This window comes from Aquarana catesbeiana, linkage group LG01 (assembly GCF_042186555.1).
Source record: "Aquarana catesbeiana isolate 2022-GZ linkage group LG01, ASM4218655v1, whole genome shotgun sequence".
Classification (NCBI taxonomy): Eukaryota; Metazoa; Chordata; class Amphibia; order Anura; family Ranidae; genus Aquarana; species Aquarana catesbeiana.
Genome location: NC_133324.1, coordinates 899,035,955 through 899,061,826, shown reverse-complemented (window position 1 = coordinate 899,061,826; position 25,872 = coordinate 899,035,955). Strand labels below are relative to the sequence as shown.

At 42.2% G+C, this 25,872-nt stretch overlaps 1 long non-coding RNA gene across 2 annotated transcripts; it reads right to left on the bottom strand.

Annotated features, from left to right (window-relative positions):
* Positions 1 to 9,587: 9,587 nt before the first annotated feature.
* On the bottom strand, positions 9,588 to 23,580 carry LOC141118905 (uncharacterized). 2 transcript variants are annotated; one of them, XR_012238271.1, is made up of 3 exons: positions 21,856 to 23,580; positions 21,652 to 21,734; positions 9,588 to 12,714 (listed from the first exon to the last, which is right to left on the bottom strand). It is a non-coding gene; the product is annotated as an uncharacterized lncRNA (long non-coding RNA). The 2 variants fall into 2 exon arrangements; XR_012238265.1 differs by having other exon boundaries at positions 9,588 to 12,699.
* Between the last annotated feature and the right edge of the window lie 2,292 nt (positions 23,581 to 25,872).

Below are 25,872 nucleotides of genomic sequence, written 5' to 3'. Positions count from 1 at the left end.
TTTTTTTTTTATTATTCTCTTCTATTGTTTTTTTATGCTTTTCTTTTCTATTATTTTATATTTTATAATAGTCTTTTCAATTCAAATTCATTCTATACGAAATTCAAACTTCAGAAACCATGTACCGAAATTCGAATTTCGTATAGAATGAATTCGAATTGAAAAGACTATTACAGAATATATTATATATATATATATATATATATATATATATATATATATATATATATATATATATATATATATTTTATATATATATATTTTATATATATATATATATATATATATATATATATATATATATATATATATATATATATATTTTATATATTCTGTAATAGTCTTTTCAATTCGAATTCATTCTATACGAAATTCGAATTTCGGTACATGGTTTCTGAAGTTTGAATTTCGTATAGAATGAATTCAAATTTGAATAGAAAAGATAGAAAACAGAATAGAAGAAAATATAATATATATATTATATTTTCTTCTATTCTGTTTTCTATCTTTCCTATTCAAATTCGAATTCATTTTATAAGAAATTCAAATTTCGGAAGATGGTTTTATATATATATATATATATATATATATATATGTGTGTGTATGTGTATATTATATATGTATGTGTATATTATATAACCATATATATAGTTTACTTTTTCAAATTCAGTTATTGTTTTTTTCAAATGCGGTAGAATTTTTTCAAATTTTATAGTTTTTTTCGAATGTGGTAGAAATTGTTCAAATTTGACAGTTTTTTTTGAATGTGGTAGAATTTTTTCGAATTTGATATTTTTTTCGAATGTAGTAAAATTTTTTTTGAATTTGATAGTTTTTTTTGAATGTGGTAGAATTTTTTCGAATTTGACAGTTTTTTTCGAATGTGGTAGAATTTTTTCGAATTTGACAGTTTTTTTCGAATGTGGTAGAATTTTTTCGAATTTGACAGTTTTTTTCGAATGTGGTAGAATTTTTTCGAATTTGATAGTTTTTTCGAATGTGTTAGAATTTTTTCGAATTTTATAGTTTTTTTCGAATGTGGTAGAAATTTTTCGAATTTGACAGTTTTTTTTCGAATGTGGTAGAATATTTTCGAATTTGATATTTTTTTCGAATGTGTTAGAATTTTTTCGAATTTGACAGTTTTTTTCGAATGTGGTAGAATTTTTTCGAATTTGATAGTTTTTTCAAATGTGTTAGAATTTTTTCGAATTTTATAGTTTTTTTCGAATGTGGTAGAAATTTTTCGAATTTGACAGTTTTTTTTCGAATGTGGTAGAATTTTTTCGAATTTGATATTTTTTTCGAATGTAGTAAAATTTTTTTTGAATTTGATAGTTTTTTTTGAATGTGGTAGAATTTTTTCGAATTTGACAGTTTTTTCGAATGTGGTAGAATTTTTTCTAATTTGACAGTTTTTTTCGAATGTGGTAGAATTTTTTCGAATTTGATAGTTTTTTTCGAATTTGTTAGAATTTTTTCGAATTTGATAGTTTTTTCGAATGTGGTAGAATTTTTTCGAATTTGACAGCTTTTTTCGAATGTGTTAGAATTTTTTCGAATTTGATAGTTTTTTTCGAATACGGTCGAATTTTTTCGAATGCGGTCGAATTTTTTCGAATTCGAATACGAAACGAAACAAATTCCGAAAACGAATGTAATGAATGCAACGAATTTAACTAAACGAATTTAGTTAAATAACGAATCGAAACGAAACTAAACTAAACGAATTTTTTCATCCTGCACATGTCTGAGATTTACTTTAAAGCTGAACGCTAAGTACAAGAGGCCTATGTATTCTTATTTGAATGTGTGGTGTGCTTTGTGTACATCTTCCAGTAATCCAGCGTGACTGTGCAGGAGCTTCCTGTAATAAAGACCGGTCACTGCTGCTCTCCCTCCTTGTCAGTAGTGTATTTAGGTTTTGTGCTGCCCTAGGCCTGACTAAACTTGTGCACCCCTAATTTAAATATGATCCACCCCTTCCTGTCAAGGCCACACCCCTTGCTGTTTAGGACACACCCTGAAATTTTCGAGTAGGGAGGGACACTAGTTCTGAGGGCCTGGGGGGGGTGGATTCCCTTAATGTGCATAGATTTCCTCTCACTTCCTGTTTGGCTATGGGGCAGGAAGTGAAGGGAAATCTCTGCAATGGGACAGGGATGGTAAAAAATTAACTGACAGGGGCTATAACCCTCCCTTACTCTTTCCAAAATGAAAAAAAAAAGTGTTGCCTATAGGTCTACTTTAAGCACAAATTTATGATAATTTTATGGAGAGGACTAAGAAGATATAACCATGCCAATGGTGCAGCAGAAAACATATAGCACAGTGAGGAAGGTTTGTGGTCCAGGATGATAGGACAGTCAAAATTAGAAGTGGTGCCCCCCCACAGTTGTGGATTGCCGGCCGCCCGCATACCGGAAGCAGTGCCTAATTTGCCTCTCAGCCCAGTCCGCCCCATAAGACTGGTGCTACACTAACAGCGCATACCGGCAGGGACTCTTTCCATGCTGCCCCCCTGCAAAGTGCTGCCCTAGGCCTGGGCCTTGTCGGCCTAGGCCAGGATACAGCGTTGCTCCTTGTGCAGGGTGACTGGTCTTGTCTCATCCAATCCTGTACTTACCTACAGGCAGCATGTAGTGGGTGGAGACTGCTGGGTTGATCCCACAGCTCTGCTCCCTGCACAAGCTATGTACAGCACAGCAATGATGTCAACGCTACATTTACAAGGTAATATCTGGGCTTGCAAAGGCATTTGGCACATAGAAAGCAGAGTTTTATGCTTTGTAGCTATTAAGGAATATATTTAAATGGAAAAAAAAGTTTTTGTGTATGGAGTTCAGCTTTAAACTCATTTTTGTTCAGTTTGTATCCAAGGAGATTCGGTCTTTAAAGGGGAAGCTGACTGTACACCATTGGTTCTGGATGCTAGCATAGTTTATAAATGAAATTATAGTTTGTCTCCGTGTGAGTGTCTTTCTTGCCTTCCCACTCCACCCAATACTCTATTATCTATCTGTGTCCATATTACTTAGATAGGACTATTAACAAGAAAATGAAAGAACGGCAGAACACTGAATCAATATACATAAAAATAATGTTGTCATGTAAGTTATATGTATGGTAATGTACTGGACAACATTGCCACCTACTGTAAAGCTATGCACTTTGCAACTTTTCTGGAAAATATCATTGTGTCTTTTTGATAAATTTAAATATGATTAAAGAGAACATAATCTACAATCAGTTACTGAAATTCACACAAAAAAAAGGGGGTTAATGATTGACAATGATCATGAATAAATTAATTATTTATGTTACTATTATTATTTTACACTATAATATTCCTTAAATGACACCCTACCAGAATGTTAAACTCTTTCTTCATACTATAGAGCAGTGTTTCTCAACCTTTTCCCAGTCAAGCCACCCTTTAAAAATTATGGACAATCTCGAGGCCAACGGCAGCCTGTCTATATGGGGCTCAGGGGCACCGCCCCCCTAATTTACATGCAGGGCGCCGGAAGCATGGATTCCAATTGGAGGGTTTTTTTGTTTTGTTTTGTTTTTTTAGAAGCACATGATTAGAGCCTGAGGCTCTAATTGGCTTTAAAAAAAAAAGGGGTGGGGGTGAGACCAGATTAGCCGAGAGGAGAAGTGATCCTATTGGCCGCCGAGGAGGAGGAGGAGGGAGGAGACGTAGGGGAAGCAGGCCACTGTGAAGCCGAGGCTTGCCTCCCGCCACCTTGAGGAAGCCTGCGACCTAGATGGGTTAAGTGTGGGGACCAACCGACTGGGAGGGGGGGGGGGAGAAGAGAGAAACAGGCGCTTCTAAATGTAGACTGCAACACAATTTAATAAAAAGAAAAAGCATGTATTAGTACAACTCACATGAAAGTAATCCATGCAACATCAGCGGGTATATGGGCTTGGGAAACCCGCGCTGTATCAGTCTGCCACTAGCAGAGGCTGTTCTGGCCAGCTTGTTGGTTGAAAGAAGGAAGGGCTCAAAGCAAGGGCTGGAACTCACATTGGAACACAGCGTCGACCCGAATGATGTCACTAAGCTGCAACGCATTTCGCAGCTACTGAAGGACCTAGAGAGACTGAGTGCTGTTTTCTCAAGCTGCTGACCGACCACCGGGGGGGTTGGATGGATTGAACAGTGGTGGTATGTGAAAGTAAAGAGAAAAACAAATCAGCGCAATAAAATGACCCCAATATATAGATAAAAGCTGCTGAACACCAAGGGTCAAAATTCAGATCTCTAAAATAAAATATACAAAAGACAGTGCAGTGCTAAACAGTCCACAAACCAAAAAAAAATGTCTATAGATCAAATATAAAAGACAATCCGTGAGGTCTTCAGTGATGAACTACAGATACAATCATGCAAGTGACTTCGTGGGAAAACGAACCTCCACCAATAGTAAGAATGGCAGCTCACCTCACAGAGTGGACCCTTTGATTATAGAGGGTCAAACACACTTTCCCACTCAGGGTATGTATCAGCAAGCAGATCCAAGATAATCCCTTCCTATGGTCGGTTTTGCAATCAGTAGTTACTCACCAGTTAAGCCGTAGGGAATCCTCCTGGATATATGAGACCAATGTATTAATTCCAGGAGGATTGAATGTTGATTTCGATATTAATTGTTTTATCACAGATCGGTGATTGTTATATATTTTTGATTAGATGGCTGCGAGTGATGTCACGTTTAATATATTTTTACTGTCCATAAATATTTTAAGACATTTTTAATATTTGCTCATATTATAGGATACGGTATATTTCCTCGTATTGGATTATGAGGTTACTGTACATAAAAAATGTTATGCATAATATTTTATTATGTGGGATGTTTTTTCAAGTGCCGATGTGGCCGCATTCTTTCTCATTAGCTCTTAATTTGACCTATGGGGACACTTCCTTGGTTTGTCTCGGTTTCCCTGCCCGACATCGTGTCATGTGATGCGGCCCTCTGTTGTGTGACGCGGCGCGGGGCAATTTGATGGGATATGCCGTAACCATGGCGATCTTCTATACACTATTTAAAGCGGGTGTTCACGTCACTTCTGTATCCGCTGACGAAGTCCCGCCCACAGGGATGTAATGTGTACGGACGGACGGACAGAAGCTACGTGATGTCACCCGCGGCCATCGCTGACTTTGTTACACACGCTGTTCATACCAGGCACTTGGTTTGAAGTGCCACTTTTGTGAGTCTTTAATCTGTTTTATACTCATTAAATGCCATTTTCTACGGAGAGCACTATGTATTGTCTTTTCATTTGCATGATGTATGTGGCTTTGATAGCTGTAACTACCAATTGCAAAACTGACCATAGGAAGGGATTATCTTGGATCTGCTTGCTGATACATATCCTGAGTCGGAAAGTGTGTTTGACCCTCCATAACCAAAGGGTCCACTCTGTGAGGTGAGCTGCCATTCTTACTATTGGTGGAGGTTCGTTTTCCCACAAAGTCGCTTGCATGATTGTATCTGTAGTTCATCACTGAAGACCTCACGGAATGTCTTTTATATTTTATATTTGATTATGGACATTTATATTTGATTTATTCAATTTTCTACGGAGAGCACTATGTATTGCCTTTTTATTTGCATGACTTATGTGGCTTGGGATTGCAAAACCAACCATAGGAAGGGATTATCTTGGATCTGCTTGATTTATGGACTGTTTAGCGTTGCACTGTCTTTTGTATATGGTATGTGAAAGTAACACAAATGAATATTATGTTTATTGTTATATACTTGTACATTAGAACATAATCAAAAACAGAACATTCCATCATCAAAACTTTCTATTTTGACATTTCGGACATTGTAATGTTGGACTTGCAATCTTTTTTTTTTTTTTCCTGGCAATTTCAACACGTCCAACAGTTTTGGACTGCAAAATTAAACTGAATAGATCCAGGCAACCTACCACCATCTCTGCCAAATAAGACTATAACTATAGTTAGGACATTTTGAGCTGTTCAAGAATTTCTGTGGTCAAAAGCATGGTTGAAAGTTGCTGAATTTGGTGAAAAAAAAAATAAATTGTGGCATAACACCTTGGACGAAAGGATGGAGCTTCAAGTGTTTTTAAAGCCAGCATTTTTTTAAATATTAGATTTTTTTTTTACAGTGGTGAGGAAACAGAACCCGTCACCTGTCACTGAAAGTGATTGGAGATCCAAAATTTTAGATGTCACCAGAACAGGAATAGAGGGCAATCTTTCAAAGAGGACATTTGTTCCGGTGTACTTGCTAAGAGGGCAATATGCTGACTTTGGAGTCCTCTTATCTCCATACCTGTTGTGACTACAGTGCCTTGAAAAGGTATTCATACCCCAAAAACGTAATTGTAATTTATTGGGATTTTATGTGATAGACCAACACAAAGTGGCACATAATTGTGACGTGGAAGGAAATGTTAATTGGTTTTCAAATTTTTTTACAAATACATTAAATATGTGAAAAGTGTGGCTTGCATTTGTATTCAGCCCCCGAGTCAATATAGAACCATCTTTCGCTGCAATTACAGCTGCAAGTATTTTTGGGGATGTCTCTACCAGCTTTGCACATCTAGAGAGTGACATTTTTGCCCATTCGTCTTTGCAAAATAGCTCAAGCTCTGTCAGATTGTATGGAGAGCGTCTGTGAACAGCAATTTTCAAGTCTTGCCACAGATTCTTAACTGGATTTAATTCTGGACTTTGACTGGGCCATTCTAACACATAAATATATTTTGATCTAAACCATTTCATTGTAGCTCTGGCTGTATGTTTAGGGTTGTTGTCCTGCTGGAAGGTGAACCTCCGCCCCAGTCTCAAGTCTTTTGCAGACTCTAACAGGTTTTCTTCTAAGATTGCCCTGTATTTGGCTCTATCCATCTTCCCATCAATTCTGACTAGCTTCCCTGCCCCTGCTGAAGAAAAGCATCCCCACAACATGATGCTACCACCACCATGTTTCATGGTGGGGATGGTGTGTTCAGGGTGATGTGCAGTGTTAGTTTTCCACCACACATAGCGTTTTGGTTTTAGGCCAAAAAATTAAATTTTGGTCTCATCTGACCAGAGCACCTTCTTCCACATGTTTGCTGTGTCCCCCACATGGCTTCTTACAAACTGCAAACGGGACTTGTTATGGCTTTCTTCTTGCCACTCTTCCATAATGGTCAGATTTGTGAAGTGCACGACTAATAGTTGTCCTGTGGACAGATTCTCCCACCTGAGCTGTGGATCTCTGCCGCTCCTCCAGAGTTATCATGGGCCTCTTGGCTGCTTCTCTGTTTAATGCTCTCTTTGCCCAGCCTATCAGTTTAGGTGGATGGCCATGTCTTGGTAGGTTTGCCATTTTCGGATGATGGATTGAACAGAGCTCTGTGAGATGTTCAAAGCTTGGGATATTTTATTATAACCTAACCATGCTTTAAACTTCTCAACAACTTTATCCCTGACCTGTCTCGTATGTTCCTTGGCCTTTATGATGACGTTTGTTCACTCAGGTCCTCTAACAAACCTCTGAGGGCTTCACAGAACAGCTGTATTTATATTGAGATTACATTACACACAGGTGGAGTCTATTTACTAATTAGGTGACTTCTGAAGGCGAATGGTTCCACTAAATTTTAGTTAGGGGTATCAAAGTAAAGGGGGCTGAATACAAATGCATGCCACACTTTTCAGATATTTATCTGTAAAAAAAATTGAAATCTATTTATCATTTTCCTTCCACTTCACGATTATGTGTCACTTTGTGTTGGTCTATCATATGAAATCCCAATAAAATACATTTATGTTTTTTGTTGTAACATGACAAAATGTGGAAACCTTCAAGGAGTATGAATACCTTTTCAAGGCACTGTATAAGACAGGAATATAAATGAAATCTCAGTGGTACTGAGATGACAAAAAATTACATGGGTTTCAGGTATTCCCTACTCTATTAAACAAATTAAAAAAAAGGTTTTGGCTTCAAATAAGCTTTAATAAAAAAGGAAGGGAGATTCAGTGCTCTAGGGCAATCAGCATGTTATATAGTGTGTTCCATGCATACAATATAGCGTTGTAGACCCAGAGAGGAAAAAGTCTGTAGTTGTTGGGTTGCCCTGTGTGTAGCGCACCCCCTAAAGAGCCGCTGGTGCATTTGGTCCTATTTACCCCCTTTTGGATAGTCAGGCACACAGCATTTTCTTCATTCTTCCACTGGCTCAGAAAACAGTCTAGGAGTTCTTTTAGGGTTTTTATTGGAACAATGACCTTGGATAGAAATAGGGAGCATGGAATATCCTAATTAACTGCAACTGAACAATTTGAGGACTCCTCAACTTCTGGCTGTACTTCACAAACTGCTGGCTGCCCTTCTGTGCATTGAATGTCCCACAGAATTCCTAATGCCGCTGGTGACTTGTACTTCCCCAGGAGTTTAAAAGCTAAACATAGTCACTTCCCTTCAGGATCACCAGCTGCCTCTGTCTGTAGACGCACACCACCATAGGACAGCTGGACTCTTCTCCACCAACTTACTCTTGGCTCTCTCTAGGGAGCTTCCTCTTGACACAACTTGATCCCTGGACAATGGATCTGTGAATAGCCCCCCCCAGCTAAGCCTAAATGGGAATGCGGTATCTTCTTCAGAACTTTTCTAAAGTGTTACGAAACCAACAACAGTAAAATCAGTCTGTATATGCAGTAAAGCATGCTTGTTATACTCACTGAGGAACCTAAGAAGTTTATCCTGCGCACTGTGTAAAAAGGCTGTTTGACCCAGTCTTCTCTGATCACCCGATCTTCCACTGTCCCTGATCCATCTCCTGATAGTACAGATCCTTGGGTGCACTCTGCACATGCTCAGTTTGGTGCGTATTGCTAGAGAGTTTTTCTTTTTTAGGAGGGTGCATGTGATCGGCACAGGGCAGATCAGCACTGTCCAGACAGAGGGTAAAAACTAAACTCCTCCTACAAGTTTTAACCAGACACTGATAGCAAAACTGCTGTATACTGCTGATGAGAAAAGTTATTTAGCAGTTTATATTTGTGATGGGAGTCACTTTGGGCGGAGGGCTTGTGAAAACCAGTGTTCGAGAGCTTTGGAAACTCCTTGTCCAGCTCCCCCGGTCTCTCCTATGTGTAAGTTACTCTGTGTCTATTAGGGGCACAGGGTGACCGAGAACCCCTGTCAGGTCTGCACTAAATAGACTCACAATACAACCACACCGGACTCAGCATTTCCTTTTACCCCTGTTATCCTGGGTTCTATATGTGTGTGGTTTGTTTTGAAAGAATGAAGGGGCTATTTCACTTGGGACAGTTATATTTCTGAACAATATTCCTCAAGAAATATATGAAAATAAATGAATTCAACCTTTCCAACTGCTGAAATAATACTGTCCCAAGTGAAAGAGCCCCTTCATTCTTTCAAAACAAACCACACATATAGAACCCAGGATAACAGGGGTAAAAGGAAATGCTGAGTCCGGTGAGTCTGGTTAGTGCAGACCCAACAGGGGTTCTCGGCCACCCTGTGCCCCTAATAGACACAGGGTGACTTACACATAGGAGGGGCTGGGGGAGCTGGACAAGGAGTTTCCAGAGCTCTCTAAGGTACGCTGGGTTCCACAAGCCCTCCGCCCAAAGTGACTCCCGTCACAATATTTACTAAAATAATTGCATTTCCATGTTCTGTGTACTGTGGGAGACCAAACATAGTAAATGCAAGGTCCTGGTTTTAGTAACACTTTAAGGATCCTACATCAGGATCAGAGGCCCTGAACAGGGGTCTCCTCCTGCAAGACTGGACCCAGGAACACTGTACACTGCTGCTCAGGCCTCAGATTATTTATGGGCTTTTCCTCCACCTTCCAGGCACACCTCCCCAGGGATTGGCTGGATATTCATAAATATTCAGGCTGTCTGTTTTGTTCTATACTTCTAGGAGCAGCTAGAAGACAGGGGGAAGTAGCAGAACAGCAGCCTGTGAAACATTAAGCAATCAACCCTTGCTCCACTGATTACAGAGGAGCAAAACAAAATTTACCTAGCAGCCTACGTAAACTAGGAGGGTGCTACATGCGTAATTAGAGCAGGCTGCTGCTAGAAATCACGGGACTCCGTACAGCCTACCTGACAGGGCCCCCTTTGAAAAAATTCAATGACATTTTTGCTAATATGCATGCCAAAAATGATACCCTCATCAATCAAGACCCATTCAACTGAATAACACTAGTGCAGGGTTAAAGCAGGTGGTGAGGAGCCATTGCGCCTCCACACTGCCAGTTAAATACTCTCTGATTTGCGATTTAAATGCTGATTGCCCTTCAGAGAGCATAGCACATTTGAACAAGTCCTTTTTTATTATTATTATTTTTTATAATTTACATTTATTTATACACTTTTTTATAATACTTTTTTTATATATTTTTTTCATACCCTGTTGGAGGGCCTTTGGTGAAATATCTGTTTAGACCCCTGATGTCTCACATTTAAAACAGAGAAAGAGACTGAGGACAGAGATTAATCAGTCCCTTTCTCTGCAGCCTCAGCTGCACTCGACAGTGAACGAATGAGAAGTGCTCTGAAGTATCCTGTTCATTCACAAACTGAAGCATGGTAAACACAGTTTGCTATGCTTCATGGATGAATGCACACAGGAGTGATCAGTACTGATCACTCACTGTGTTCTTTCAAGAAAGGATAGGTCCACTAAATATGACATATTTATTGCTTCTACCTGCTCTCCATCCTGAAACAATTTCCCTGTATGCCCACGGCAGCCAGCAAGAGGGGGGGAAGGAAGCCAGAAGTGCTGCAGGGTTGGGAAAACAGGGGGGCCCAGAAACAGGTGGAAGGGGGCGCAGATCCTCAAACTGATCCCCCTGAAACATAACTGAAGAGAGAAAGAGGAGAAGAAGCTGGCAGCACTGCAGGGGGATCCACAAGAGTCAGTATTAAGGCAGGACAGGCGGCCCTCCTGCTCGGCAGGTGCCCGGGCCCCCCCCTTTTGAACTGATGGGGCCTGTTACAGGAGGGTCAGCTGTACTGCTGGACCTGAATTAGAGTCCAGGTCCAAAGACCCAACAATTTCACACATGAGGACTTAGGGTCTTTCTGACTCCCTAAGCTATCCATGCACTAATAGATTTCTCTGTTCAGCCATTCATAAACATGGATGGAAGAATGTCCCCTGCCAGCTGTAGTATTCATGCACTCGCCAGCACCCAGAGCTGTACTTATAGAGTGACTGCATGTGATTGGATGCAATCACTGTTCAGCCAATGATTTTCCCCCTGGATACTTCAATTTTTCAATTGATAGTTGTCAGGTCGGGTGCTGCTAACAGGGCCATCCACAGCTCAAATTTCGAACGATTAAGCAGGAATCCCTTAATAGTCGAGCTTTGTATCGCCAGCTTCACTGTCAGCCTACTCACTGTTTAGCAAGCTTGCTCCTACATAGCGGAATAATACAAAGCAAACGTGATGAGGAAAGGATGGGAAGAGGTTGGAGTGCAGCATATCTCTCAGAGACTCTGTTGGTGAAATCCCCATTATTTAGTTCCCGAGTCTGCACCCCTGCTGTGACCATTATTAAGGGTCTCAACTCTTTCTATTGGATTATTTATTTACTAGGAAGGGAAATGTAACAGGAGGTACTAGAATACACAAAATTGAGGGGAAGTAGCTCAAACCCCCAGGTGGACAGGAACATAGTCAGGAATTATGGCAAGGAGATCTTACTGTCAACATACAAGAAGCCAAGAGTTGACTCAGATCACCATACTCAATATATAACTAAAAGATTATGGTGGAAGGTTGACTGCCCTTTAAATTTCACAACATGGCTTGCTGACTATGATACTGTTGTATCACTGTAACGGCATGGCATCATTCTAACAACTGGTATAAAAATATAATATGAATATTAAGGAGGTCATAGCCTTGTGCACTTCTATGAGTCCACTTTTCTTGATGTTGACTGCCTGGTCACTGGTTACAAAGACAATGAGAAACACTGACTTTTTTCCTGCTGGATGCACATTATTTACGTTCAGTCCAGGTGACACGTAGTCAGCCCTTGAGCTATAACTGCAATGCAATTCTCTGGACCAGATATAGAAGCCCACATAATTACTTCTGGGTTTTATCAACATATGGATGGAAGGTTTCTCTTGCTCAACAGTAAAAGCACCTCAGTGTTTGGTTAAATATGTTGAGATGAAAAAAACATGCATCACTCAGACACAGAAAAAACTCTGCAATAGACAGATTACACTCCCCGCACATCTGTTACATCGATAGGGCTGAAGAGTAGCTGTGTTATTTCCTCTCTGACCAAATGATTACAAGAGACAGCGCAAATATTTCATCGTCTAACATAGGAAAAAACATTATATTGCAACACAAGGGCAGACTATCTGATGAAGGGCAAATGAGGGTGTTACCACCACAGTTTTCCTAGTCTTAATAAGACAGGTTTGTATAATCAATTATTTTTCTTCTTCTTCTTTTCCTTCATTTCCTTTCTTCTTTTTCGTTTTTCTTCCTTCTTTTTCTTTCATATTCTTCCTTCTTTCTACTTCTTCTTTCTTCTTCCTCTTCTTTCTTATTTCCTCCTCTTCTTTCTTCTTCTTCCTTCATTTTCTTCTTCTTCCTCTTTCTCCTATATGCTAAATTGTCTTAGAAGCTCTGAAAAACATAGAGCTGTAATGTGTAAATATATAGGTCATCTAGAAGCTTGGCATTTTGACCCAACCCCTGCGGCCTCCCATCTCACACAAGTGGCTATTCACTACGACCTGAGGCCCCACAGGGTGAAGCTAAAGCACATTACAGTCAAAGAGACAGGTTCAGTGTTAGAGCATTCTCCATAGCTTCCAATCATAGACATGCCTCCCATGAGACACCGACAGAGTCAATCATGGGACATTTTTTTCCTAATAAACTCCTCTCTATCTGTATGATAGCACAGTGCCACCTACTGGATAGAGGAAAACCTGCACCTGCCTACTCAAATACACTTTCTATCCTAGGCTGACATCTCTGCTCCTGGACACAGTAAGTGTTGTCACCCTGCTGGCTGGACAGTAAAAGAGCTTTAGAAGGCTGATAATGTTATATTCTGCTCTGCTTCTACTTATTGAACTGCAACAGAGAAAATTCAGATAGGGCTGTGTAAATCATAGGACTGGATGGACAGAAATACAAACCCTTTGGCAGTTAAAATATTTTCATTATATATATATATATATATATATATATATATATATATATATATATATATATAGCGCTACCCCCGCAGGAGCCGCTTAAGTATGTTGTTGCGTACTCTGCCTCTCAACCCCAATAACAGTCTCAGCCCCCTCTGGCAAACCTTGCAATAGTGTAAGTGCAATGACCAATGAGAAACACACACGTTATGATAAAACACAGAAATTGTCTTTACTGCAATATTTCTGTCGAAGAATAACAGACAGTAACAGTAAATATTCAAGTAATCAACTAGAGAGCAATAACTGAGATTTAAGAGCAATATAGCTCTCAATCCTATATTTAAGCTTCTTTCAAGGGATTCCAAACCTGAGAATGTCCCCAAGAGCAGAGACGCACTTAAATAGCAAATAAAGCACAATATGTCACTTTAAATTGGCTTGGTTACCTTTGCTCAGGTTGGCTCTATGAGACCAGGCAGGAGGAGAGCAGAGGATTGACCCTCTTTGTGTCAGGCCTCTCTCTTCTGTCCCCTGACACCAAAGGCCCAAATTTAAACCCTTTATTCAAGTCAACCAGTAATGGTTTAACTTTCTAGATAAACTGTCCCACACACCCAATGCATATGCAGAGCCCTGAATATGTGTGTGCGGATCCGTATGGCACTAGTAGCTTCAGTCCTTATAAAGAAAAGATAAGATTTGGTGTCTTCAATTAGCCACTGTCATTGCACTTAAATTCCTGGATAGTAGGGCCCAAACAACCCAGTTGTCCCAGCTTATCAAGTGAAACAGGCAGGATCTTCCTCAGCAGGGTGAGAGGACAATGATGTCTGTATACAGTGTCCCAGAAATGGATAGCCTTATCCCTGTGGCACTACAAGTGTCAGCAAGATGACTACCCGAAACAATGTCTGTATACAGTGTTCATACTCTTTCTATGGTGCAGTGTCTCTGTTCCCTGCAGATGGGCAAAATGCCCTCTCACCAAATCCTGTGGTCAAGGCCCAAACAAAACGTCCTGGAACAGCAGGCTTTCCTGGTGACCCGCGACCTCACACTGGAATGCCTCACTGTCGGTGCAGGTGCGCCTCGATATGCACCTAGAATCCCCCTCTCTCAGGCTGGATGTCCTGACTGGTGGTGGAGGCCTGAATCGTGTGGGGAGATCATTTGAGAGACAGAATCTCTCCTTTAGGTCTGAAATCTTTCACTGCCTCATGGTGACTGAGAATCTCTTCAGGAATTAAAATGGAGTCTTTTACTTTCTGTCACTATACAAGGCTATGGGGCCACTCCGTCTTGGAACTTCATATTCCAAAGTCCCTCTGATTGGCTCCTGTGACTGCTCCTTTAATTGGCTTTCTTCCTCCTACCAATAGGGACACAGAGGAGGCTGCAAAGTGAACAACAGCTCTATGTGAGTCAGCTCATATTACATTAGATTCAGTCAGTGAGACAGGGAGAAGGAGGGGGAGGGTTGAAAAAGCCCATGCAGATGTGATGGACAGCTCTCTCTCGCTTTCAGGCTGGAAACAGGGCCATCTTTTCGCATGGGCATGCTGGGCAGTTGCCTGGGGGCCCCACCTGCCCAGAGACCCCAGCCAGGGCTGGACTGGCCTACCGGGATACCGGGAAATTTCCCGGTAGGCTGCCTGCCCTGGGGCCATTTTGAGTTGCGGCTGCAGCACTCCGCTCTTTCCCGCTCTCCTCCTCCTGTGCATCACAGGGCTGGCTGGTTCTGTGTTCGGTGGCCATGCTATAACAAGGTCCAGCCCCCCCTAGACCGGCTTGTGTAATAGTAGATTGAATCAGTGTTCCGCCTATCACACAAGCCGGTCTAGGGACCTTGTTACAGCGCGCCACTGTGTTACCAGGCGATGGTGAGTCTGTATTAATTGGCACAGTGATGCTGCATTCATGGGCACAGTGAAGGTGCAATTGTGGGCACAGTGAGACTGCATTCATGGGCACAATGAGGCTGTAAAGGTGGGCACAGTGAGGGTGCAATGGTGGGCACAGTGAGTCTGCAATGGTGGGCACAGTGAGTCTGCATTCATGGACACAGTGAGGCTGCAATGGTGGGCACAGTGAGGCTGTATTCATGGGCACAGTGAGGCTGCAATGGTGGGCACAATGAGGCTGCATTCACGGGCATAGTGAGGCTGCAATGGTGGGCACAGTGAGGCTGCATTCATGGGCACAGTGAGGCTGCAATGGTAGGTACAGTGAGGCTGCATTCATGGGCACAGTGAGGCTGCAATGGTGGGCACAGTGAGGCTGCATTTATAGACACAGTGAGGCTGCATTCACGGGCACAGTAAAGCTGCATTTGATGGGCAATCGTGTGTGATTGTGTAGACAGGGCCCCAGAGCATAGTGTTGCCCAGGGGCCTATAATGCTCTTAAGATGGCACTGGCTGGAAAGCCTGTGTACATCGAGGTGGCTTTCTTGGTGGGATTGCAGAAGAAACGAGAAACACCCGCTACACAAATATTCAAGTGCTCAACTGGAGAACAATAACTGAGATTAAAAGAGAAGTATGGGTTTGGCTTTATTCCCCCATTATACTTACCTGTCTCCCGGCGTCTCTGCACTGAGAACCGAGCCATCGAACACCGCCGATGGCTCGGTTCTCTCATCTCCCTGAGCAGAGAGATGCTGCCTGTCAATCAGCAGCTCTCCTGCTCTGCTCCTCCTCTGCTCCTCCACACTCACTGGAGCGATGAGCTGTGGAGGGGCGGGGAGTGGTCGTCTTAGCGGCCCGCTGAGGCAGCTATCAGTCCAGGCACCTGGCAGATCCAGACTCCCAGAGTCGGGATGACGCGGTGCCTGGACTGAACTGTGTGACATCAGCAGAGAGCGGACTTCAGACCGCTCTCTGCTAAAAATGGGTCACAGGAGTGCAAAACTAATTGCACTCCTGTGACCCATAGGAGAAGCCCAGCCAAACGAGCTCAGGCTGGACTTCTCCTTTAAAAGCAATATAGCTTACTACTGTATTCAGGCTGCTTTCAGGGGACTCCAAACCTGAGAATGTCCCCAAGAGCAGAGGCACACTTAAATGACAAATAAATCACAATATGACTCTTTATATCGGATTGGTTACTTCTACTCAATATGGCTCTATGAGTCCAGGCAGGAGAAGAGCATAAGAATGACCTTCTCTTATGTCAGTCCCCTCTCTTCTTTCCCCTGACACCACAAGCCCAACTACACACACTCTACTCAGTTCAACATTTAATGGCTTAACGTCCCAGATAAACTTTCCCACACACTCACTACATATACAGAGCCCTGAACATGTGTGTGCATGCCTGTATGGCACCAGTAACTTCAGCCTCCTGGAAGGAAGATGAGGCCTTGGATCTTCAACTAGCCTCTCTCATTGGAGCACTTAAACTCCTGACTAGCAGGGCCAAACAACATAACTGGCCCCAATTATCAAGTAAAGAATGCAGGATCTTCCTCAGCAAGGTGAAAGGACAATGGTGTCTGTATACAGTGTCTCTGTATCTGAATGGCCTTGTGTCCTGTGGCACTGCAGGTGTTACCAAGGTGACTAAAAGCAATGATGTCTGTATACAGTGTCCATACAACTCTATCTGTGTGCAGAGTCCTTGTTTCTTGCAAATGGGGAAAAGCCCTCTCACCGATCCTGCGGTCAAGGCCCAAACGAACATCCTGTAACAGGCAGGCTCTTCTAGTGACCCAACTGGTCACCTCACACCGTCGATGCAGGTGCGTCTGGATATGCACCTGGGATCCCCCTCTCTCAGGCTGGATATCCCCGACTGGCTGTGGATGCCTGAAACAATGCGGTAGACTGACCTGGGAGACAGCACCTCTCCCTTAAGTCCAGTTCCTTCTCCTGCCTCATGTTAACTAAAAATCTCCTCAGATCAGCAAAATGGAGTCTCTAGTTCTTTTGCCCCCAGAGCAGGCTGGCTCTTGTAGTTCTGTGTCCATAGAAAGCTATGGAGCCATTTTAGATAGGGATTACATATCCCAGAATCCTTTGAAGCTGCTGCTGCTTGTTAAAGTCCCTCTGATTGGCTCCTGTAATTGCTCCTATAATTGTCTCTCTTCCCCCTGCCAATAGGGACACAGGGGAGGGTGCAGAGTGAGCAGTTCTGTGTGTCTGTATCCAGACAAAAAGATACTTGAAGTGATTGTAGCCGTATTAGTGCAATTGTGACAGAGAAAATTGAGTACTGTCCGTGATACTTTTTTTATTTGCACTAACATACAATTTTTCAGGAAATGCTTTTGAGGTATGTCCCCTTCTTCAAGGTCCAAGTAGTACTCAGCAGTACTGAGTATTGCTTGGACCTTGGAGAAGGGGACATACCCCGAAAGCATGTCCTGAAAAATTGTATGTTAGTGCAAATAAAAAAAAAGTATCACGGACAGTACTCAATTTTCTCAGACAAAAAGAAGATTAGAAGGAGGGGGGAAATGCCACTGCAGCTGCTGACGGGCACTTTCTCCAGAAGCTTGGCCAGCTTGGCAAGGCTGTGGGATATGCAGGGCACCTGCTACATATATAACACTTATATTTAGCCGTGTGTCTGAAATGCAGCTTTAAAGTAGTATTAAACCCAAAAGCAAAGTTTGCTTGTTGTACTGTACAAATCTCTTGTTCCTTGTAACGGCACACTGCTGTTGCAGTTTCCTTTTGTCAATGTTGCATTGTTGGGTGTATAGCACAAATCAATCCTTCTTTTTCAGCCTTGTTGTATCAGAGGGTGTGGCATTGTCAGAAGGGTCGTTGCCAACCATAGCATTCACCAGCGGCTCCTTCAAGGTAAAAGCTACTAGTGACAACTCACTTTCTGTTTGGCTATGGGACAGGAGGTGAAGAGAAATCTCCCCAATAGTACACAGATGGCAAAAAAAAAACAAAACTGACGTGTTATAACCTTTCCTCACCCTATCCAAAATGAAAAAAAAAAAGATTTTGCCTTTAGTTCTATTTAACCTCTTGCCGACCATCCCACTTACATTTCTAGGGGGGTGGCGGCTCCTCTGCACAGAATCACATACAGATATGTGATTCTGCACTTCCAGGTCTGGGGCGTGCACACGAGCCAGCGGCGACCCGCTCCTACTGTGATTGGACACAGTGGGAGCCAATCAACTGGTTCGGCGGACTCAAAGATAAAGACCACAGAGGTGATCAAATACCACCAAAAGAAAGCTTTATTTGTGGGGAAAAAAGGACATCAATTTTATTTAGGCACAGTGTCGCAAATCCGCACAATTGTCAGTTAAAGTAATGCAGTGCCGTATCGCAAAAAATGGCCTGGTCATTAAGGGAAGGTAAACCTTCCAGAGGGCAAGTGGTTAAAGGAATAGTTCACCTTTACCACAAAACTGCCTATGCAGATAAGGGGCATATGTAGATAAAAACAAACGGTGCAGTTCTGACTAAAATTGAATAATGCTCTTGCTATAGGTGTAGGCCATTTACATATCTTATGAAACCTGACTGAAATACTCCCAGGACGTTGCTAAGTGAGGCCTAGTCATCACTGCTCACCTCCACCATCACAGGAGTGAGCTCTCAAATGCTGAGCTCAGAACTACTGCATCAGGGGAGAGAAAGAGTACAGTTGTCTGATTTTTTTTTTTGCATATTTATCACACTTAAATGATTCACACAAATATTTAATAGTACACAAATGTAACCCGAGTAAATCCAGATGCATTTTTTAATTTATTATTTAATTTAGTAAGGGAAAAAAGCTGTTCAAACCTGCCTGGCCCTATGTGAAAAAGTAATTGCCTCATCCCATGCTGAATCATGAATGAACTGTGATTAACCACAATTTTTTTGAAAAGCTGAGTTAAATTTCACTTGCCACACCCAGGCCTGATTACTGCCAGACCTGTTGAATCAAGAAGTTACATAAATAGAAGCTGTCTGACAAAGTGAAGCACGCTAACAGATCACAAAAAGCCTCACATCATGCCACAATCTAAAATTATTCAAGGACAGATTAGAAACAAAGTAATGTACATGTATCGGTCTAGGGAGGGTTTCAAAGCCATTTCTAAGGCTTTGGAACTCCAGTGAACCATGGGAAGAGCCATTATTCACAAATGGAGATAACTTGGAGCAGTGGTGAACCTTCCCAGGAGTGGCCGGCCTACAAAAATGACTCAAAGAGCACGACGACGACTCATTCAGGAGGTCATAAAAGAACCCAAAACCATATCTAAAGACCTGCAGGCCTCACTTTCCTCAGGTAAGATCAGTGTTCATGATTCCACAATAAGAAAGAGACTGGGCAAAAATGTCATCCATGGGAGAGCCAAAGCCACTGCTGACCAAAAGAACACAAAGTCTCATCTCACATTTACCAAAAACATCTTCATTATCCCCAAGACTTTTAGGCAAATATTCTGTGGACTGATGAGACAAAAACTTAACTTTTTGGAAGGTGTGCGTCTCGTTACATCTGGCATAAAATGAATACAGAATTTCATAACAACAACATCATACCAACAGTCAGACATGGTGGTGGTAGCGTGATGGTCTGGGGCTGCTTTTTGCAGCTTCAGGACCTGGACGACTTACCATAATTGATGGAACCATAAATTCTGAGCTCTACCAGAAAATCCTAAAGGAGAATGTCCGGCCATCAGTTCGTGACTTCAAGCTCAAGTGCACTTGGGTTATGCAGCAGGACAATGATCCAAAACACAACAGCAAGTCCACCTCCAAATCGTTTAAACAAAGCAAAATTTAGGTTTTGGAGTGGCCCAGTCAAAGCCCGGACTTAAATCCAATTGAGATGCTGTATCATGACCTTACACAGGCCGTTCATGCTGGAAACCCTCCAATGTGGCTGAATTAAAACAATTCTGCAAAGTAGAGTGGGACAAAATTGCTCCACAGCAATGTGAAAGACTCATTGGCAGTTATCGCAAACGCTTGATTGCAGTTGTTGCCGCCAAGGGTGGCACAACCATTTATTATGTTTAGGGGGCAATTACTTTTTCACAGGCAGGTTTGGACAGCTTTTTTGCCTTAATAAATTAAACTATAATTTAAAAACTGCATTTTGTATTTACTCAGGTTATCTTTATGTAATAATAACATTTGTTTGATGATCTGAGTCATTTAAGTGTGACAAATATGCAAAAAAAAAAAATCAGGGGGCAAATACTTTTTCACACAACTGTATGTGAGGGGGTTTGGATCAGAGAAAGAGCTCACTCCTGTGATGGTGGAGGTGAGCAGTAATGACTAGGCCTCACTTAGCAACGTCCCGGGAATATCACAATCATGCTTCATAAGGTATGTAAATGGCCTACACCTATAGCAAGAGTATTATTCATCTTTAGTTAGAGCTGCACAGTTTGTTTTAATCTACAAACATCCCTTACCTGCATAGGCAGGTTTTTTTTGGTAACGGTGAACTATCCTTTTAAAGTGGTTGTAATTCCTTACATATATGCAGTGAAGTGACTAGACATACACAGAGATTAAACAAATCCTCCTACATAAGTTGTACCTGTAGCCCTCTCTCCTTTACATCCATTCAAAGTCCAGAATTTACATATCATTTTGAAGCTTCAGGAGGCAGAGGGTGAGGATCTGATGTCACACACTACACAGCATAGAGCTGAGTGTAATCTGAGACCTGAGTGGTGGGAATAGACACATACACCATCTACACAGTCTTATGCCCCGTACACACGGTCGGATTTTCCGATGGAAAATGTCCGATCGGAGCGTGTTGTCGGAAATTCCGACCGTGTGTAGGCTCCATCGGACATTTTCCATCGGATTTTCCGACACACAAAGTTGGAGAGCAGGAGATAAAATTTTCCGACAACAAAATCCGTTGTCGGAAATTCCGATCGTGTGTACACAAATCCGACGGACAAAGTGCCACGCATGCTCAGAATAAATAAAGAGATGAAAGCTATTGGCCACTGCCCCGTTTATAGTCCCGACGTACATGTTTTACGTCACCGCGTTTAAAACGATCGGATTTTCCGACAACTTTGTGTGACCGTGTGTATGCAAGACAAGTTTGAGCCAACATCCGTTGGAAAAAATCCTAGGATTTTGTTGTCGGAATGTCCGAACAAAGTCCGACCGTGTGTACGAGGCATTATAGGGAAATATGCACAGTTGAGGCGGCCAATCACCTTCTGTGTACTGGAGAAGGGCGGTGCACCTCCTGGGATTGCTTGGTCTCAGCATAGACTATAAGAAGTGACTCATGCAGATAGCAGAGGAATGAGAGGAGACAGAAATCACACTAGGTGCTTTGGATCAAGGCAAGTGCACACTATAGAAGGATATGCTTTGTTCTCATTTTTCATTTCAGAGGTTTACAACCACTTTAAGGCATATATTCATTTAATTCATGCAAGCTATTTCATTAATTCTTGTACTTTAAGTATACCAACCTCCAATATTGGATTAGGAAAAAGCGACTTGAGTTTTCAATATAATGCAGCTACTAGCGCTCAGGAAAAAAAAAAAAAAAAAACTGCATTTGGAAAAAAAACAAAAAAAGAAAATGAATATATTTATTTTCCAAGACTTGGCACAAATCTCTTCTGACAAATCATGTGTAGCGATTCATAAGCTGCTAAATTATAACAACTTACCGCTGAGCTATAGAGTAAATACCATCTGGCTGCAACGTATACGGCGCCGGCTTGCTTGTAAACATGGAGATTGGTTTAATATAAGCAGCTGAAAATACAATATGACACAGAAACTTCCTTTTATTATAAGAGACAGCGCCCGCCGATGAGGGTATGACGCTTTTAGTAATGAAAAACAGAACTCGGCACAAATTTACATATTCATCGGAAGGATAAAAAAAGAAATATTTCTCACAATTCAGATTCTGCAAGAAGTCTGGAAATGACACACTTGTCACCAAAGATGATGCAGATTAATGAAATGGATTTCAAATTCATGCTACATTTCCTGTATTTGACACAGCAGAATTCAGACGTCTCTTTAAAAGGAGAACTTCAGAGTTATGACAGATGGAATACAAAATTTTAAGTTGTGATTTTATCTGTCAATCAATATCAGCATGATGCCAGGAATGTAGAAAGCGCGTTGGAAACTTGGCAAACTAAGTCATTTGTAAATGTTTTTCTAAACAGCATGATGTCCGGGGGGGGGGGGGGGGGACAAACTCAAAATGAACAGGTAGCATGTGATCTATTCTTAAAGCAGCTCACAGTTGGCTGCCATCTGTATATGGTTTATTTATCATCTTTTCAGTGTTCTCTAGTGTAACATTGCCTTCAGAAGCAGCACAACTGATAAGATATGGAGAATGAATGAAACACACATGCTAACATAGACCTAAACCCAATAACTAAAGTGCCACATAATCTTTACCATGTTAAAGTGGTTATAGAGGCTGAAGGTTTTTACATTTACAAAAATATTCTGTGTGCTGCTCCCCCCACAGCCCCCCTAATACTTACCTAAGCCCCCTCTCGTTCCAGCGATGTGCACAGGAGCCTTAGCTGTCCCAAGTCTCTCTCTCTTCATTGGCTAAGATACAGCAGCAGGATCCATTGGCTCCCAGTGCTGTTAACAGTGAGCCAATGAAGGGGGGGGGGGGGGCGAGCCACGGCTCTGTGGGTTTGATTTACTAAAGGCAAAGAGACTGTGCACTCTGCAAGTGCAGTTGCTCTAGAGCTTAGTAAATGAGGTAAATCTTCACATTGCAAAGAATACCCAATCACATGCAAGGAAAATTAAAAAAAAAAAACTGCATTTTTGCTTGCACATGATTGGATGATGGAAGTCAACTGAGTTTTTGCTCATTTGCTAAGCTCTGGAGCAACTGCTTTGCAAAGTGCACAGTCTATCTGCCTTTAGTAAATCAACCCCTGTGTGTCTTATGGACGCATGGAGCGAGGCTCAGGAGTGAGCACACACCAGTGCCCCCATAGCAAGCGGCTTGCTATTGGAGGCACTAGTCAAGGAGGAGAAACCGGGAGTGACGGTGGGGGGACCCGAGAAGAAGAGGATCGGTGCTGCTCTGTGCAAAACCATTGTGCACAGAGCAGGTAAGTATAACATGTTATTAAATAAAAAAAAAAAAAACTATGCCTTTAATAACACTTTACAGTAAATCCTTGTCAATCTTTTGTTAATAAACAGCTTTCAAAAAGAATAGTTGGTGATCCTGCCACAGAAATCCTTGGGCACTTCCTGTTATTGGGGGATAACTGTCTCTCAAATGTGCTCCTGTGTTGTCACCTTGTCACTTGCCCCCTAGTGGCCATGCTAACGCACATCACACAGTCCACCACTGATACTGCCAGAAATCGGATACTGGAAAAGGTGCATGTAGGCTGCGGCTGAAAAAGATGCAAAGGATAAAAAAAAATGGTAAAGCAAGTCTTTTGTGAAATTTTTATATTTTAGTTACACAACCCCTTCAGTTTTTTTTTACACCCCCCTCCTATAAGCATTACAAGTATTTTAATGTTCTGGTCATTTATAACATTGTTCCTATCTTTTGGTGACAACAGTGGCCAGGCTGTGAAAACACAGCATGAGGTGCATCTAAAAGGGCAAGGAAAGAAGAAACAGATAAAACACAAGGTTTACATGTTAGATGAGGGGTGCTGAATTGGCCAGTTGACTAGGGGTGCAAGAGATGCAGAGTTGAGCTTTGGACAAAGGGTGTTGGGTGAGCAGAGATGAACTGTGGATGAGGGGTGCAGAGTTGAGCAGCTGATTAGGGGTGCAAGAGGTGCGGAGATGAGGGGTGTTAAGGGGAGCAGAGATGGATTATAAATGAAGGGTGAAAAGGTGAGCTGTGGATAATAGTTGCAGAGGTGCTCTGTGGATGAAGGGTGGGGAGGGGGAGCAAAGGTGAAATGTGGATTAGGGGTGCAGACTGCAGAGGTGAGCGGTTGATTAGGGGTGCAGAAATGAAACTGTAGATTAGGGGTGCTGAGGGAGCAGAGATGGATTGAAAATAAAGGGTGAAAGGAAAGATAAGGATGAGGGGTCCAGAGGTGAGCTGTGGATGAAGAGTGGAGGGGGAGTAAAGATGAAATGTGGATTAGGGGTGCGCTGTGGATGAGGGGTACTGGGGAACCAGACATGAACTGTGGATTAGGGGTCAGGATTGAGTGGTAGAAGAGTAGTTCAGGGGGTGCAAAAGTGAGCTGGGGGTGAGGGGTGCAGAGCTGAGTTGTGGATAAGGGGCGCTGGGGTAAGAGAGATGAACTGTAGATGAGGGGTCAGAGTTGAGTAGTAGAAGAGTGGTGCAGGGGCTGCAGAAGTGAGTTGTGGATGAAGAGTGCAGAGATGTTCCACTTCTTTTTCAGGTTTACAAGGTGTACAGGTTGGGGGGAATCAAAGTGCAACTACTTCCAGGTGTCTTGACCAAAAAAACCTTTTAGAACCACTGTTTTAGGAGATGGAAGGTGCACCAGACTGTATGGAATAGAGGTTGCAATATCAGAAAACTCTACTGCTAGCTACTGTAATTTTTCAGCATACACATGGATAGGTGCCAGGAAAGACTAATACAATGGGAGAGCGCCCTCATGAAGAAGTTCTCGCTGCCTCTTTCCTGGCATGAAGTGGCTTCTTTTCCATCCTCCCACTCATATCAGACCTGTGTGATGGCACAGTGCGGTTATTATTGCAGGTTCTGTTTACTAGAGACTTGCTGAGATATACCCGTCAGTATCAGACGGCGGACATATGGCCAACGTAGCATCAGTTAAATTGGCTGGGAGGAAAGTTGGCAAGCAAAATCGTATTTATCACTCTGTTATTTGTACATAAAGAAAGGCTGTGACTGACCCCCATTCACAAGATATATAAGTGCTAAAGCTCTCAGATTTATCCAGAGTGGCCTATGACTATTCTTGGAGTCAGATTTTATCCATGCAGTCAGGATATGATGTGTGTGCTATCAGATTAGTATTTATCCTTGAACTACGTGTAAGGCAAGCCACAAGAATAAGAAGCAGTCTCAAGAAATATGTCATTTGAATCAATAGTCTGCACAAATAACTACAGCTAAAGGACACTACCTTCTTTTTAATTTGGATGTAGTGGAGAGGGATTAGAACACCTTTCAGGTTTTTATCACCGCCTGTGTCCCCATTCCTGAAAATCACCCTCTCTATTTGTCCTGATCCCCAATGTCAATAGGAATGAAAGTGAGAGGTAAATCCTAAATTCTGAGTTGCAACCAGAACAGGAAAAAGGGCAAATCCTCCAATTAGGGACACTTGTGACAACTATCCAAGCAGTGGCGGCTGGTGCTCCCTATTTTGGGGGGGCAGCACAACCAACACTAACAATTTTCCCCCCCATCCACGGGGGATGGACGGCGGGTCATCCGAAACAGCAACCCCCCCCCACGGGACACAAAGACGGTGGCAATCATGTAACCCCCCCCCCCAGCGGCGGTCACGCCAGAGGCTGCCTTACCTTGAGTAAGCAGGGAGAAAGAAGAGCCGGGCCGCACCAGCGAAGACACAGGAGACATTCTCCTTCCGGCCAAATAGAGGATTGACAGCAAGTGTGTCCTGAGACACGATTGGCCAGGGACTCCCTGGCCAATAAGGACTTCCTGATCGCTCTGCGCCCCGAGCCCACCCTATTTTGTAGCCTATTAA